Below are 19,333 nucleotides of genomic sequence, written 5' to 3' on the forward strand. Positions count from 1 at the left end.
TCTTGATAGTATCAATTGCTTTAATAATTAGTCAAGAGAAAACAAGGATGTTGCCCACCATTATCAATAAACACTACAATAAAAAGGTCATTCTTTGCTTAAGAGGAAACATAGATGAGGTCCCACATAAAAAATGAATTGACTTAGTTTCAACACTTAAAATACTTTATTTGAAAGAAAATGGGATGAGGTCCCTCATTAACAATAAATTTTCATAGTTTCAATAAATTTCATATTTTTCTCCAGTTCTTTTCACCGAGCGCAAGGTCCCCCCATAACCAACAAACACCAACAATGATTGGCATAGCTTAACACCTTTAATTCTTGATGCATTCTTTGGGCCCATTTAAAGAAAAGTTAGGATTAGTCCTCCCATTATAGAAAACACTAACATGGATTTATCTTAGTTTTAACAACTTTAATTCATTGGTTGGGTCCTTCCAAAAAAAATGTAGATAATGCCACCTATTAATAACAAGCATTAACAATGAATTATCACACTTTCAACATCTTCACTACTTTATTCGAGTCTTTCCAAAAAAATAAGATGAGGTCCCTCATTTGTCACCGCAACAATCTATCCTAGTTTCAAAGACTTTAATATATTGTTTGAGTCCTTTTAAAGAAAATAAAGAAAATATCATACATCACTAACAAACGTTAACAATGAATTATCACACTTTCAACATCTTTACTAGTTTGTTTGAGTAATTCCAAGAAAAGAAAAATGAGGTCTTCCATATGTTGCCCAACCAATCTAACACAAACATCTAACATCAATCTATCCTAGTTTCAATTACTTTAATACATTGTGTGGGTCCTTTTAAAGAGTAGACAGATAAGTTCATATATTATCAACAAACTTTAACGACAAGTTATCATACTTTTAACAACATTATTGCTTTATTTGAGTCATTCAAAGAAAACATGAACAGAATCGTCCCACCAATCTAACAATAAATTATCACACTTACAACATCTTTATGCTTAATCTTTCCAAGAAGACAATGAATGTGTTTTAACAATGTCTAAAAAAATGTGGGGCCTGCATTTGTCTCCTTGCTAATCTAGCACACCCAACTAAAAGCATTTAACACTATCACACTCAAGATCTTTACTACTTGAATATTTCTAGCAAAACAATGAATGAATGAGTGAATTTTAATTACGTTTACAAGAACAAGGGCCCCACATTTGTCACCCCACCAATCTAACAAACCCAACTAAAAGCACTTTAACACTCTCATACTTACAATATCTTCACTACTTGACTATTTCCAATAAAACAATTAATGAATGGATGAATTTTAATAATGTTCACAAAAACAAGGGGCCCCACATCCATTGTCCAACCAATCTAACACACACACACACAACATAAACCACTTAATAATATTTGAATCTTTCCAACAAAACAATGAAAAAACAAGTGAATTTTAATAAAGCCCTTTAGAACCAAGGGCCCCGCACGTGTTGCACCACCAATCCAACACACGCAACTAGAATCACTTATCTCTATCACACTTACAATATTTGAATCTTTCTGACAAACTAATGAATGATTTGAATCTTTCCAACAAACTAATGAATGAATGAGTGAATTTTAATAACATCCACAAAACTGAAAGTCGGGCCGCATGAGACCCCCCACATGTCGCCACGCCAATCTAACACACAACAACTAAAAGCACTTAACTCTAAACAAACCACACCATGTCCCAAGCATCGAAGGTACACTTGAGCTCAAAATCATGAACCCCCATGTTCTCAATGGGCCTCCCATTCCTCTTCCAAAATCCACCAATATGCGTGCCTTGTCCCTAGGCCGTCTTGACTCCCCTTTGTCTCTCCCTTATTCAACCAAACCCACCATCAATAATAATTCCCCCAAGATAGACCTACTCAAAAACACCCCCCCTTAAACAAAACCCCAAAAACCTAAATCAAGTCCCAAATCAAATCCGATCGTGTCAGTGCGCCGAATGATGCCGCAAAACATAATTATCTTACTCTAATAATGATCCCCTAAATATCCACTCACACGCTCACACGTGTAAGCCCAGATGAACGCCATGCATGTCCATGTCCATGGGCAACATGGCCGGCAAAGGACCACGCCAAAGCACGTGGGAGCGTGTGGTCCAAAGCGTGCGATGGGCGGCATGTGTAAGAAGACGCGCAACTCAACTGTCCTTTTCACCGGCGATAAAAACACACTCGCCGCGAAAAAAACACAACTGGCAGAAGTTTGCCGGCGGGAATGACAGCCTGCCGGGCCAGCCGGGGAAAGTAGGCGGACGTTACCACTCGACAAAGCGGGACTATCGGCGAGGAACATTTTTTATTAGTTTTTTAATGCGCTCTTAACTCAAGCTTCTTTAGACGGCGTTAAATCCATTGCTTCTTGTCGGGCTGTGGGGCCCGCCCTGTCCCCACGGGAAATATTATTTACATTTTCTCGGCAGGAGTAAAGTGTGTCCGCCGGCGGGTTTTTTTTTCAATTGTTTTGTATGATTTATCGAGATTGACTGCCTGGGGTTTGAGAGAATCGGGAAAAGTAAAAAAGGTAAATTGTTGTTGTTATTATTATTAAAAATCGTGTGTTGTGCGAGTTGTTGGGGTAATGCGGAGCACAGTAATTTTGGGAATTTGACTGCGCTTTTTTAGCGGAAAAAGGGAATTTTCTGTCGCCTGTCAAGCTGCCGTTGAGCGACGTCTCGTTTTCGTTAACCTAAATTCTTGAAGGTGTCTGTTTGTCCGTTTGAATGAGCTTTATTATTTTTTTAATTTTATGGGGAAAATGAAAAGGAAATAGTTTTTCCTTGAGGACGTATGTGCTCTCGTAATCTTATGTAAGACTATTTTGGAGGCTTTAGGGCTTTTGGGAATAGCATCAAGCTTGTATTGACCTTTTTTGAGGTACAAGCCAATAGAATTTAGGCACTTTTATGTGGATTATTGGTTTAAAAGTTGTGGATGTGAAAGAGAGGTTTAGAGTTCAAATTCCTTAGGGATAGGGTTTTTAGGCTTTGTATTGGAGCATGATTAGTGTGTTATGTAAGGTGGTAGAAAAGTGTAAGGTATTTACATATGATGCAAGTTGTGGTGGGATATGGATGTCACATCGAAATACAATTAGATATTTGTGGCATGGTGGGAGTATAAGGTAACATAACTTAAAAATTTTATGTGGATTATTAGTCTAGAAGTTATGATTGTGAAAGAGAACTTTCTAGTTCAAATTCTTGAGAGGTAGGGTTTGCATTCTCTCTATTGAAGCATGACTACATGTGTCTTGTATGGTTGGATTGAAGTACAAGGTACTCACATAACTGTAGACTACCTATAAGCTAGAGTGGTGGGCTATGCATGCATTATTGAAGTACAAGTAGGTGAGTGTGGTATGGTGGGAGTACAAGGTTATAGAAAAACTGTTTCGTCAAATATCTCATTCTTTGAGGCAAAGTTAATAGAACCTATTCACATTAGACTTTAGATTTAAGCTTTAAACCATAGCATCATATTTGTCTTTAATAAATTAAAGGCAAAAGAATAGAACTTAAATAATGGAGTAAAGTATTGGTAAATTATTATTGGAAAAGTTATGTTTTGAACCAGAGGTCATATGTTCAAATTTTGTTAAGGTGCACACTTTGTATTGAAACATTATCATGTGTCTAATGTATGGTGGGAGTAAAGTGCAAGGTTCTCACATATGGTATAAGTTACCTATAAGCTTGATAAATGGTGTTCCCCTTAATACCACAAATACACACATAAATAAAGAACAACATAATTTTTCTCAAAAACATAAAATGATATTCTTATTATCTCCACAATGTGGAACTACAAATTTTTAGAAATACAATATGAAAAGTCACATGGGCAATTTCTTTAAAATATTCTTCAACACATTACCTAGACATCACTACGGGTCTTCCTTATATAGGCAAATTTTGACTGCTTGGGAAGGTTTTAGACACTAACCCTAGCTCTTGAGGCCGACAAAACCCCAATTAGAAATTAATTTTTAATTTATTACATAGGGCCAACCATAACTATATTTTTAGCTACCCCAACTTCCAGAGGCCACAACTTTTGCATGCGAGCTTTATTTTCAACTTTTTGAAATTGTCAGCTCCTAAACTACAATGCCTGACACACACACAAGCACTAGTAAGCCTAGGCACAACCTTGTTCTAGAGCCTCTAAGGTCCTCAAGTCTAAGCTTAAAGGTTTCATACCCAAAAACCTCAATAACTTGTGCAATGCATGTGGTATGATAATACAACTCCACTGGCAACCTGATATGACTAATATGAACCTCCACCTGTGAAATTAGAACATTCTGAGATCGTATGACCCACTTACTAAAAGTAGTAAGTTTTCATAAATAGTAGCTCTATACTGAAATAACCCTTACTACAAATGAGAAAATAGAAATATTTTTGGGTGATGCAAGGTTTCCCTTACAACCACAATGCTCCTGCATCAGACACCCGAGGTAATTTCAGAATTGACCTCTTCATGTCAAAGGTAGTGAGAGGAAAACCAGGACGGTCAACCTCCTCCCTCGTTAGTCATGATGAATCTTATGCCGGTCTCCCTTTCCACTTGACCATATACTCTTCATATGTTTTGATCCTTGTGCTCCTTCCAACATGAATATCTAGTATCTTCTCAATCTCCTTTGTAGCTGAAGTAGCTGTTGGAATACTCCATTGTGCTTCTACAACTTCATCCCCATAACCTCCTTCATGATACTTTGTTAGATCAGAAATGTTATATATTGGTGAAATATTCAATTCAATAAGCAATTCTACCTCATAGGCATTTCTAGAATCATGCTTTTTCAATATCTTGCATGGTCTGGACCTCTTCATTGTCATCTTATTATATGTATCCACTGGAAATCTTTCCTTCCTCAAATGAACCACAAATTCATCTCCAATATGAAATTCCTTATACCCCCTTTTCACAAATGCCTTAGCTTTGTACTGTGTATTCATCCTTGTATTGTGCTTCCTCACTTCTTCATCGATGCTCTTCAAATATTTAGCAAAATCCTCTGCTTCAACACTTCTTATCTCTCATTTATGTAACTTCCTCAATTCAGAAGCATTGTTGGGACTCCTCCCATATACAATATGAAATGGTGATTTACCAGTACTCCTATCGGCAAAATTATTGTACATACAAACTCAGCTTCTTATAAGATCAAATCCCAACCTTTTAGCTTATCTCCAACCATATGTCTCAGCAAGTTCCCCAAACTTTGATTCACATCTTCCATTTGTCCAGTAGTATGTGGATGATGCGATGAACTAAATTTCAATTATGTCTTCAATTTCTTCCACAATGTATGCTAGAAATACCCAACAAACTTGGTATATCGATAAAAAAACTATGCTCTTTGGAAGACCATATAATCTCACCATTTCTATGAAAAATGACTCTGCCACATGAACAACATCATTAGTCTTCTTGTAGGGAATGAAATGTGACATCTTTGAAAACCTATCAACCACCACATATATTGAATCATTACCTTGATGTGTCCTTCGTATACCAAGAACAAAATCCATATTGACATCCTCCCACCTCTTCTCTAGTACAGGTAATGGTTGATATAACCTTGTATTTTACTTCATCCCTTTTCCATCTGACATACTCAGCAACCCTAAAAAAATTTCTTAACATCTTGCTACATTTGTGGCCAATAATAATTCTCAACAACCAAAGCAATGGTTTTATAATGACCAAACTGTCTAACCAATCCTCCATTATGCTTCTCCTTGATGAGATTCTATCTCGTAGAACTTCTAGGAGTGCACATCTAACTTCTTTTGAACAACATTCCTTCTTGGGTGATGAAATCCAACCACTTTGTCCAATCAAGTGTAACAGGTTTTGTACAAGCTTTCCAAGCTTCTCCAAAATTAGGATCTTTTGGATACAAACTTGTGAGTTCCTTGAACCCAACAACCTCAACATGCATCTCTGTCAGCAAAAGTTGTCTCCTACTAAGAGCATCTACAACTCTATTAGACTTCCCACTTCCGTATTTCAAAAAAAAAAAAGTATAACTTTACAAAAACTCAACCCACTTCAAATGTCTTTGGTTCAATTTTCCTTGACTATTCAAATATTCCAAAGTTTTATGATCAGTATACAAAACAAACTCCTTAGGAAGAAGATAGTGTCTATACTTCTTCAAAGCCTCAACTATTGCATAAAATTGTTGATCATAAATATAATATTTTCTTTTGGCACCATTCAAATTCTCACTGAAATAAGAAACGAGTCTACCTTCTTCACTCAAAATAGCTCCTATTGTAGTACCACCAACATCACACTCTACTTGAAGCACCTTATCAAAATATAGAAGTGCTAAAATAGGTTTCTTTATAACTTTTTCTTTCAACAAATTAAAACTCTTATCGGCTCCTACAACCCACTTAAATTCTTTCCTAACCCCTCTCATTATTTCAATCAAGGGCCCACAAATACTACTAAAACCTTTGACAATTTTTTTGTAAAAACTAACAAGTCTATGAAAAGATCTTACCTCATTCATACTCCTTGGAGTAGGCCATTCAAGGACAGTCTTCACTTTCTCAGGGTCCATTTTTAGACCACCTACTAAAACTACAAATTCTAGGTACACCATCTCCTTCACAAAACTACAATTCTTCAAATTTATCATCAACTTTTCTTCCCCTAGCTTATCAAACACCTTACAAATATGCATCAAATGCTCCTTCAATTTCTTACTAAAGATCAAAATATCATCTAGGTAAAAAATGGCAAACTTAACTAGAAACTCCTTCAGTACCTCATTCATGAGCCACATGAAAGTGCTCGGTGCATTGATTAGCCCAAAAGGGATGACCAACCACTTGTACAATCCTTTTCTTGTCTTGAAGGAAGTCTTCCAATCATTTCCTTCTTTAATGAGAACCTGAAGGTATCCACTCTTCATATCTATCTTTGTAAAATATACATCTCCACTCAAACAATCCATTATATCATCCATCATTGGAAATGGACATATTTACTTGATTATGATTTTGTTAATAGTGTGAGAATCTGTACACATCCTCCATTCTCCATTCTCCTTTGGTGCTAATACTACTAGTACAACACACAGAATTAGACTCTCTTGAATTAACCCCTTTTAGGACAACTCATGCACTTGTGTGTTCAACTCGTCACTTTCAGTTGGTGTTATCCTGTGCGCTACTTTGTTTGGCAAACTGGCTCCTGGAATCAAGTCCATCTGATGACTGATCTTCCTCACTACTAATCCATTAGGTACAATATCTGAATCAATATATGAAAACTCTTCCAAAAAATTTGTAACTTTTATAGGTACCTCTTCTACTTCTTCTTTACCATCTTTTGGAATTACAACAAAACAAATAAGCTCACACCTCATATCCTATAGGAACTTCTTTACATCAACAAAACATTCGTTAGTAGCACTATATACCTTTTCATCTATATCCTTCAATAGCTTCAACTTATGTTTCACTCCATCCTTTGTTAATGTGTAGGTATTCACACAGCCATCATGTACTATGTGCTTGTCTAAGTGCCATGGCCTATCCAACAACATATGTCATATGTCCATAGGTTGTTAGAAATCTAGATAATACTAAGCGGGCAGAGGTGAATTAGTATTCTACAAACTTTTGCCAACAACTGAATATTGTTAATTACTTTATAACTTGCATATGAAAGTAAATCAATAATGCTGAACAATAAATATAACCATACACATAGGGAACTCATACCACCATTATTTGTTAACTAGGGAAATCCTGGCCAAGGGAAAACCCTAGCGGGGATCATTACCTACTAGATGATTCACTAAATAATAGGATCCAGTTAAGGATATTGACACTGTTAGGAGCCTATGACTTGTACATATAGTATCTCGAGTCCTTGTTAGAGGACTAGGCCTTGTTAGAAGCCTCAACCCTGTTAGGATTTTCTTCAACCCTATTAGGAGTTGGTAGATCAATTACAATGTATGCAAGAAGAGCCCACTACCCTAACATGAAATTATATAATTCAGCTCCTTCATAGAATAGATATACATACAATACTTGCTTGCTACTATAGCTCGCACTTGTTCTGATCTAACATTAGATTTTGCATCACATAAGTCTTATAGATGGTTCTTACAATAGTTTTCATGTCACATCTAATCATGTAACTTCCACAATATCTGTGCATTACATTCATTCATTGCACAACTCACTTCCACTCCTTTATATGCGCAACATAGGATCTTTACTTATATCTTGGGCATTCACAAATTGTTGCTTAATCGGCTTCCATGTCTTCACACGCTTGAAATAATATAAAATAATATCCACATAGTTGGCTTAATATTACTTAATAATTATTTGAAACCAAAACAATTCCTAAAGTTGTACAACACTATTTTCTACTATGCTCTGTTTTGCACTGTTAAATACCAACATAGTTAAACTTACTCTAACTTGCACTGTACTGACCATACACACATGCACACTAGTACACATTACCATGAAGGTGTCATAGAGCTTTCCTTAACTACACAAAAGCTAATTCTCTGCATATCGTCCATACTGTTAAGATTTGTTCACTGTACTGCTGCAAATTGTCTAATACTTAGACAATTTCCTATCTCTAAATGCATAAATGAAATGCTGAGTATATGTTGCCATAAATGACAACCATCAAGACATCTAACTGACCATATTTCTAACAATCTCCCCCTTTAGCATTGATGGCAACATTTGAGAAAATTGGCTAAGTCCCAAAATGATGTCATACATAACCAAAACAAATAAAATAACTATACAAAAATTGGCTTCAAAACATAACAGTTTTATTCATGTTTTGATGGATCATTACATTCCTTATAACTCCTTTACATTGATACATACATAAGCTCCCCCTTATATATACATTAATATCTATACAATTTTCTTCTACATATAATAACACAATACTCCCCCTTTGACATTAATGGCAAAGGTGTCAAAAATTGTACAATAAAAACTTGTTTCCCACTGTTGCTTAGCTCATTATTCTGGATATGCAATCAGAAAAATTAATCTTCAGTCTATAAAAGTACTTCTTCTAGTTGCCTTTGACTGTATCTAATATACTGATGAGTGCACAAAGTGCATAGGATGCCACTTCAACTGTGCTCAAGTCAGTATAGGAAAATTTGTCATAAGAATTCTTTGCTAAAAGACATTCCTCCAATCACCTCTACAAAATTACAACCTTGCATGCCAGATATTCTCTAAGAATAGAGAATATTCTTATTACCTTCTCCTTATCACTTTCAGTGCTTCTGACAGTATTATGGATCTTCTCAATCTCATTCTCAGAATCTTCAATTCTAATCTCTGGTTGCTGCAATCTTGTAGTGAGTGACTTAAGCTCACTCATATGGCCTTTGATATTTGCATCAAAATTAGATAAGTAAGTGTAAGACATTGCATACTATCCATACAACTTCTTACCTTCATCAATACATTATCTCAATTCCTTGATGTTTCCATCAAGTTCCTTCAAATCATTGTGCACATTGTGTTGAATAGGGCTGCATCATGATTATTTTGTGCTTGCGTTGCTTCTACTTCAGCTAAGGTTGTGAATTCCCCATCAAAGGTCTTCACCAACTCTTTTGCCTTGCCTTGCAAGTCTGAATTAGATACAATTGTGGAATCTATCTTTTGCATGCACTCCAAGACTTTAGCAAGGGTCTTCTTTAAAGACTTTATAGATTTGTTTTTCTCAAACAATTTTATCAAAGTGCTCATTAGTTCTTTCTGATCTTCATCATCAGATGGAATAGGTACTAATGTTCCAGCTGCTAATACTACTGAAGGTATAGTAGTCTTTTTCATCTATTCCTCTGCACTCTTCTTATCCTCAGCCTGTTTCTTCTTCTCCTCTTCTTCTTCTTCTATAGTTTTCTTATCCTCTTCTTCTTTATGCTTCTTCTCCCATTCTTCTTTCTGCTTCTTCTATTGTTCTTCTTTTCTTCTTCTTCCTTCTTCTTTTCTTCATCTTCTTTTTTGTTCTTTTCTTTTTCCTCCTTCTTCTTTTTCTTTTCTTCCTCTTCATCATCAGAACTAGTATATGTAGTGATATTTCCAATAATATTTGCCCCATACACTACAAATGGGTTCTCCTTTGTATCCACAATTATGTGTGTAATACCCACTTGCATGGATTCAATACCCATAACAATGTGAGGTGGAGACAATGCTTGTTGTGTCCCTTCTACCTCTTCCTCTTCATTGGAAGGTGTTTCTTCTTGTACATATATAGGACTATCAACCTTTGCTTGCACACTCTCCTTAGGTATTGAGGACATATATTTCATTATAGCCTCCTTTGTTTCTTGCCATACCTCCTCATGATTTTCCCCCATCACAAGAATTTCTCTTCTTTTGTTCCTTAGCAAAGGCTCAATACCCTTCAAAATTTTCTTAGATTCCTCTTTTGATCCAACATCACATAACTTATTTATGGACGTGATCCTCATATTCAAATCTTCTTCTACTACTCTTCTCTTCCTATTGATCAACCTATTGTATAGGTCTTCAGAAATCTTATTCTGAATGCTATCAAATATTTTATTCCTCAGAATAATATTTCTTATTATAGCATTCTCTAATTTCCTCCTATCCATACTGTTGTGCATGCTATAAAATTTATTCAACTAAACAAAATTGCCATCATTTATAATCTGCATGTTTAGATTCTCTACCTTCGGTTTCCATGCCTTATTTCTCATGGATGTCTTGGCTTCCTACACATCTTTCTCAATAGTTTTATCTTCAACATCATCATCTGAGTTTTTAGAACTGTTCATTTGCATGGTTTTCCTCCTTTGTGCAGGACTGTTATATATTTGCTTTACTCTTTTCTTTGCATGAGGTGCAGGTTCTTCCTTAGCCTTCACTAGTCTCCCTGAATTCATCTACATAGTAACTACTTCCACCTTTGACTACCTTCTTGCTTACTCATAGCTTTCTCTTACAGGTTACACTTACACAACTACTGCATATGGTGCAATGGGAGCTTGTGCACATGGTTGTGCCACCATTACTCCTTCTGAAGGTCCTACTACTGCAATACGTGTTGCTGCTAATAGTTCAGATTTCCCACTAGCATTCATCTCTATTGAAATTCCCTTTAGCTCATTGAATTCTTGTCTTGATATGCCAGGTTCCTTGAGTATGGAATCTATATCCTTCTCTCCTTTCTTCTTTCTCTCCTTGCTGTAGAGCTTAGATTCTACAATCCTTAACCTTCATCATATGTCACCTATCTAGGACATTCTCTGTCTTTCTTATACTCGAGTATGATCTGCACATACCCTTCAATTAGTTCTATGCTCATCTCATAGCTCATAGGCTCAATGAATTTCACTCTAGGTATCACTACTTCCATGCATGTGTTATCAGTTTCCACCATGAAGCAAAAATCATCCTTATACTTCTCTACCATAGAGGGAGGTATACTATACCTCAATTTCATCTCAGACTAAAAATTCTTCATGATCCTATCAATATCATTATCTCTAACATTCTCAGGTTTAGATCTATAGCTTTGAGTTACAATACTCATTGCACATTCGCTGCTATCCCAATTAGTTACTCCAAGAAACTTCTTTGTAACATAAAAGAACAAATGAGTTGATATGGAATCAAATCTAAATACTACACTCTTAGTTTTCTTTATCTTTGCAATATTGTCCAAAAGCTACACTCTAACAATGTCACACAAATTTACTTTTCTCCTTTCAATGGCCATCACATATGTTGTATGAAGGAATCTAGCTGGTACAGAGTTTACCCTTGATCCATGGTTCAACTTGTACCCTAAGATTTTGGTCAACAACTTGACTCCTTTATCCTAAATAGGATCAACCCTCATATTCCTTTTGTCAAACTTGATTTTTAGATTTGTCTCCACTATTTTCCTGATGCTTTTCTCATTAACATGATTACAACCTTCATTGCTAAATCCCATGACCTTGTGGATTAAATCATTTTCAATGACAATCTACGTATCACCTAACCAAAATATATCATCATGTACTCTGCTCAATATAATTCAGGTCCACTTGTGATTGTCAAATTTTGTGTAGAACATATACTACAACAAATTCAAATCTTCAAGGTGTGCATACTCAGACTTCAGGGATAAGTCACTGTTACACATGACTCCTCAGTCCTTGTGAATTTCCCCATCACCTATACTCTCAATTTTTCAATGTATATAACTCCTTATATCTTCTACATGTAACACATTTTTTGGAACTTGTGAAAATGTGCCTATAGGATCATCTAATAAAGAAAAAAATGGATGTTTCTTGAACTCATACCTTGGTTTGTCACTAACATCATACACTCTTTGACTAGCCATTCCTTTATAACTATAAATACTTCAAGAAATTGGATTGAATATTCCATAAAATACTCAAATTTGCAATTTTAAGGATTTTACAACTTTTCTTCACAAACTTGCTTTGCACTTCAATTGATGTCAAATAGCTCTTCAATTTTCTCAAGACACTTCTGATGAATAAATGATACGTCAAATCTTTTTCGTGATCCTTAAATCATTTTAAATCACACTACACAATAAATGTGTATCTACCAAAAACTCAGAATACTGTCTCTGTTTACTAGTGACTTGATCTTACAATTCCCGCTTACTGTGATCACATCAAGACTTATACATTGAACCATGGCTTTCTCTCTATGTCTTCTACCTTCTGTTAACTACACAATCTCTAACTCACTCTCTAACATTAGTTCTGACCACTAATGCTCTTTTGCTTCTACAATGCCTTAATTCAGACAGGTTGAGCCACAAACAATATGTGACTTCAACTTTCCATCGGGTGCATCAAAGAATTTCTCTTCCAATATTGTATGTGAACCCTCTAGATTACAAGCCTTCACAAGTGCTTCTTTGAATTCCTCAACATGTTCCTTGACTAATTCTTTTTGGCTATTGTTGCTTCCATTTTTATTCCTTTCATCATTCTTGTTGTTGTTCCTTTTGTGATTAGGGTTCCCGTTAAAGTTCCCTCTGTCCATTCTACAGAATCTTGCTATGTGACCAAAGTTATTGCGTAACTAACATAAAGGTACATTTCTCCTCTGATTGTTCCCATTCTGACTTTCAGGTGCTCTGCAATTCCTTACAATATGTCCATGATTGTTACATTTGTAACAAACAAACTACTTTCTCTCACCATTAGGTTTCTCTCCATCATTAGACCCACTCTATGATCTACTTCTTCCATTACCTGCATGGTTAGTATTCCTAAACATTCTGCTATTCTTATTATCATCAACAAACTTAGGTTTCTTACATTATATTGCCTTATGTCCATAACCATGACAATTATAACAATAGAAATTAGTAATAGGTTTAAAAGACTTACCTGTACAATCTCTCTTCATATGTCCAACTTCATTACATATGTAGCATCTACCTCTAAATTCATGTCTTACCTCTTTGGATGAATTATCTTGCTTAGGTTCTTCAACTTGCTTTGTTGTTCAAAGTTCATCAAATTTCTCTATCAATTCATTTTTCTCAACTTCATTAGACCACTTGAAATTTTCTATAGGGATTTTTGCTATAGAATCTGGTTCTATCCTAATCTCATCTTTCTTTGCCAACTTCTCTATAAGAAGATATCCAAGGCTTGTCTTGTCATAAGAAGTTCTTTGATGAAATATCTGTTCATCAAATTTCTCAGAACTTGTGTAAAGTTTTTCTAACTGTTGTTTTTCTTGTGTCAACTCTCCTTTCATAATGATGATGTATTTTTCCAACTCTGCATGCTCTATCTTAATAGAATCAAATTTAGATGTCACTTGAATCAATTGGGATCTAAGGTCTACATTCTTAGATTTTAGATTAGGTTCACTCTTGTTACCACTAGTCTTGACACTCAACTTTAGTTCAACAATTTTTAACTCATGTTTCAAGATCTCATTCTCTTTCTTGAGATTTTCTGTATCATCATTAACACTGATCTACATAAAAGATTCCTTACCAGGTTTCAGATCATCAATTTTATCTTTCACTTTTCCAATGTAAACTTTTGCATCTTTATATTTATCTTTCAAGTTATCTCTCTATTCAGTAAGAAGGTCAATCTGTTCAAGAGCTTCTTCAAGATTCTTCTTCAACTATTCCATGTTCACTAGGATCTTACTTAAATTGTTAAGCCTCTTCAAAGTAAATGCACTCTGATACCAATTGTTAGAAATAGATAATACTGGGAGGGGTGGGGGGGTGGGTGGTGAATCAATATTCTACAAACTTTTGCCCACAACTAAATATTGTTAATTACTTTATAACTTCCATATGAAAGTAAACCAAAAATGCTGAATAGTAAATATAACCATACACATAGAGAACTCATACCACCAATATTTTTTAACTAGGGGAACCCTGGCCAAGGGAAAACCCCAATAGGGAAGATACCCACTAGATGATTCACCAAACAATAGGATCCAGTTAAGGATATTGATCTTGTTAGGAGTCTATGAAGTACATATAGTGTCTCGAGTTCTTTTTAGAGGACTAGGCCTTGTTAGAAGCCTCAACCTTGTCAGGAGTTTCTTTAACCCTATTAGGAGTTGGTAGATCAATTAAAATGTATGCAAGAAGAGCCCACTGCCCTAACATGCAATTATACAATTCAATTCCTTCACTGAATAGATATACATACAATACTTGCTTGCTACTGTAACTCACACTTATTCTAATCTAGCATCAAATTATGCATTACATAAGTCTTACAGATGGTTCTTACAATAGTTCACATGTCACATCTAATCATGCAACTTCCACAATATTTGCACAACATATTCATTCACTACGCAACTCACTTCCACTCCTTTATCTGTGCAACATAAGATCTTTACTTATAGTTTGCACATTCACAAATTGTTGCTCAGTTGGCTTCCATGTCTTCACATCCTTGGCATAATATAAAATAATATCCACATAGTAAACTTAATATGACTTGGTAATTATTTGAAACCAAAACAATTCCTAAAGCTGCACAACACTGTTTTCTGCTATGCTCTGTTCTGCACTGTTAAACACCAACACAATTAAACTTACTGTAACTGGCACTGTACTAACCATACACACATGCACACTACTACACATTACCATGAAGGTGTCACCAAAATCTTCCCAATTGCACATAAGCTAATTCTCTACACATCGTCTGTACTATTAATATTTGTTCATTGTACTTCTACAAACTGTCTAATGCTTAGACAATTTTATGTCTCTGAATGCATAAATGAAATGCTGAGTATATGTTTCCATAAATGACAACCATCAAGACATCTAACTAATCATATTTCCAACATAGGTATCATATCACAAAGTACCTCATCCTAATAGCTTTCACTCTTGAAATTTACTAGGCATCGCTCATTGACCATGATCTTGTAGTCATCTTGCACACAAGCAATACTATATGGACATGGATGTTTTTGCCTCTTGAGCTTTAACTTTGTGACCATATTTTTTGAGACTAGATTGTTAATACTTCCACTATAAATGATTACATCACAATAGTTATTTTTACATTTGCACCTTGTGCAAAACAAGCTCCTCTAATCAGGTTCATTCTCACTACTTAGTAGGACTCTTTTGTTAACTAGGACTTCTCCTCTTTCAACATCTTTAGAATGTGATGATTTAGAATCTTCATCAATGTACACAACTCTGGTATGGCCTTCAATTCTTCTATAATTCCTTCCTTTTTGTTGAGGACATTCAAATTCCCTATGCCCTTCTTCTCCATAGTGAAAATAGGTTCCATGAAACCCTCCTCTACCAGATCCTTGCCCTCTTCCTCTTCCTCTCTGATCTCCATTATTCTGATCATGGAAATGATTGGAATTTTTCTCTCTTTGGTTTTGACTACTTCTACTAGCCTCATCTGTCTTCTTTTGATAATCATTATGGCCTTCATAAGACCATCCGTCAGATCTTCCATGATAACCTCTTCTTCTATTCTTGTTATCAAACTTCTTGTTCAACTTTTTCTCAACTCTTAGGAAAAACTGGTATACTTCTTGAATATTTTTCATTCAGACTAGACTCAATTCCTCCTGAATACTTAGCCTCAACCAATTAAGATAACATAAAACTTTCTCCTTCTTAGCTTCTATAAGGCCTATTTTGATGAGAACTCAGTAGAACTCTTTTGTATACTATTGAACCGTTCTTCCTGTGTGCTTCAACCCTTTCATTTTGTTTAGTAGATTAAGCTCATAATCCATAAGAATGAATTATCGCTTCAATTTAACTATCATTTGATCCCATCTAGAAATTTTATATTTCCCTCTTTTATTTCACTCCAATTGAATCTCCTACCACTAGATCTTTGCAAGATCTTGCAGTTTGGCCTTCACAAACTTGACCCTATCTAGATTTTCAATATCTTCATACTCAAAGAATTCCTCTAATTCATTGATCTAGTCGATCAATTACTTTGGATTACATTTTCCCAAGAATGTGGGAACCTCAAACTTAGCTCTTTTACTAATCTTGGAGATGACCCTTAAATGCCTCTCTTCTTCTAGGTTTAGAACTGCCTCTTCTTCAACATTTTCTTCTTCTTCTCCTTCATCCTCACTTTCATCTCTTATGACAAGATATATTCCTCTACACATTTTTTCTTCCAATGCTTGCGTCTATCTCTAGAGGGCTCTAAAACCCTCACGTGTAACACTTGTGATTGTTCCACCATGCTTTCTTCATGGAGACATTTTTGCACTTTCGATGAAACCCTAGTGCAAACTACCTCACAACTGATGATCTATCTACACACTCATGCCAAACCACAGTCTTGGTATAAACTGCCTCATAGTCAATGATCTGTTTACATACTCAAAAACTCCTTCTTTGAATACCAGTTGATGAAGGGTATTCCCCTTAATATCACAAATAAAAACAAAAATATAGAACAACATAATATTTTGTTCCTACAAAAAATGGATAGCTTATTATCTCCAAAAATGTGGAATTAAATTGTTTCATAAATACAATATAAAAATCCATAGGGGCAATTTCTTTATAATATTCTTCAACACAGAGCCACGCACTACTAGCTAGAATTGCCTAGATATCACTATGGGCCTTCCTTATATAGGCAATTTCCACCACCTGGGAAGGTTCTAGACACTAAGCCTAACCCTTGAGGTTGACAAAAAATCAACTAAAATTTATTTTGCAATTTATTACATAGGGTCAACCATAATTATGTTTTTAAGTACCCCAACTTCGAGAGGCCATAACTTTTGCATACGAGCTATAATTTTTAACTATAAGAACTTTTCAAAATTGTCAGCTCCTGAACTACAATGCCTAAGACATGCAAGCGCCAATTGCCCCAAGCACAACCTCATTCTAGATCCTCTAAGACTGTCAAATATTAGCTCAAAGGTTTTGTACCCAAAAACCTTAATAACTTCTAGAATACATATGGTATAATGCATCTTTATTGATATAATGATATGACTAAGATGAACCTCCACCTATGAAATCAGAACATTTCAGATTGTATGACCCACTTACTAAAAATAGTATCTCTATACTGAAATAACCCTTATTGAAAATGAAAAAACATAAATATTGCGGGCGATGCAATTCCCTTACAATTAGGATGCTCTTGAATCAAAACTAAAGTGGTAGGGTATGCATGCCTCATTGAAGCATAATTAGGTGTTACTCATCTAATGAAAGTATAAAGTAATAGAACTTGAACTATATCATCAAATTTATTGTTCTTCAAGGTGAAGACAATATTACTTACTCGTGTGAGACTCTAGATTGGAGCTTTAAAACATAGCATCAAATTTGTCTTCAAGAATTTCAAGGTAAAGACAATAGAACTAAAATAATAAGGGAAAAGTAATCATGAATTATTAGTAAAAGTAAGGAAGCACTTTCAAAGGTCCAATGTTGAAGTCTCCAACCAAAGCTACACAACAATTCTTTAAATTTGCACACAACACCAATATAGAACAATGCTGGAGTTGTGATTTAGAGGTTTGCCATAGTCAAAGCCCCATTTTGGCATTTCCACCTCCATGGACAACCAATGCAAATATATTGATAAAAATAATAATAGATGAATGATAAAATAAACCATATGATGTCATGATGTCACTTGTAAGGAAATTAAGGTAATAAAACAACTTCCTATGCTAACCTTGAGAGGATGGTAATGAAAATTATGGAAACTTAACATAAATAACGTGCACACCCAATATATATTATCGAGAAATAAATAATACTGTAAAATATACTATAGAGAAATATTCTTACGAGAGTATCACCAATAAAGGTCTAAAGGCAACTCAACAACACTATTAGACTCTTACACACAACCTCTATCTTACATATTGAATATAAAAGGATATACAATACATGAAAATGTTAAAGGGTATTACCAAATCATGTGCTAAAAACAAGCTAAAAAGTGGCCCACTCATATTATCTCCAATCAAATATCTCCTATGATGTGTCAAAATCCACACAACATGTGTGACTCTCTTTTACAATTCATTTATGTATCCAAAATATTTTTACGTTTCCTATTTAAGAAGAAGCATCTTCCAAAGGCCAAAACTTTTGAACTAGGTGTTTGATTGATGAAATGTTTAAAGTTCTTAAACATTCATGACATGCTCTATCAAGATATTCAATCCATTAATGAGACTCTAACACCTTCAAAATTGACTTTGTAAAATTCCTTTCTTAGTTCTAAAAAATGAAAACTTTAATATCTTCAAATATAGACATTGATCCTGCAACAATTTTTTTCCAACATTAGTATATTTCCCATCTAAATCTTTGGAGAAATTTTAGGAACAATTTGGATGTGAACATAAATGTTCTATTTGGGGAAAGTTTGGGAATACTATGCACTTTAATGTAAACATACCTTATGTAAATACAAGATTGATACACCACTTTTCTGACATTGTACACTTCAATACTCTCCTCAACTCAACATTTGAGCTATTATTTGCAAGAACTCAATTTAACATTACCTTCTCATCAATCCAATTTATATATTAATGTGACACAAGGTAGGTAGGGCAAAGGAACCAATTCCAGTCTCCTAACACATCATCAAGAGTACACACATAAGAAAACACAAATCTAGCAACAAAGAGCCGACTTTGTTCATGAATATAAATTGATTTACAAAACAACTCACATGATAAAAATATACATGCTAGGTCTTAAG

The sequence above is a fragment of the Cupressus sempervirens genome, chromosome 1 (assembly GCF_028749045.1).
Source record: "Cupressus sempervirens isolate cs-2001-9-10 chromosome 1, ASM2874904v1, whole genome shotgun sequence".
Lineage (NCBI taxonomy): Eukaryota > Viridiplantae > Streptophyta > Pinopsida > Cupressales > Cupressaceae > Cupressus > Cupressus sempervirens.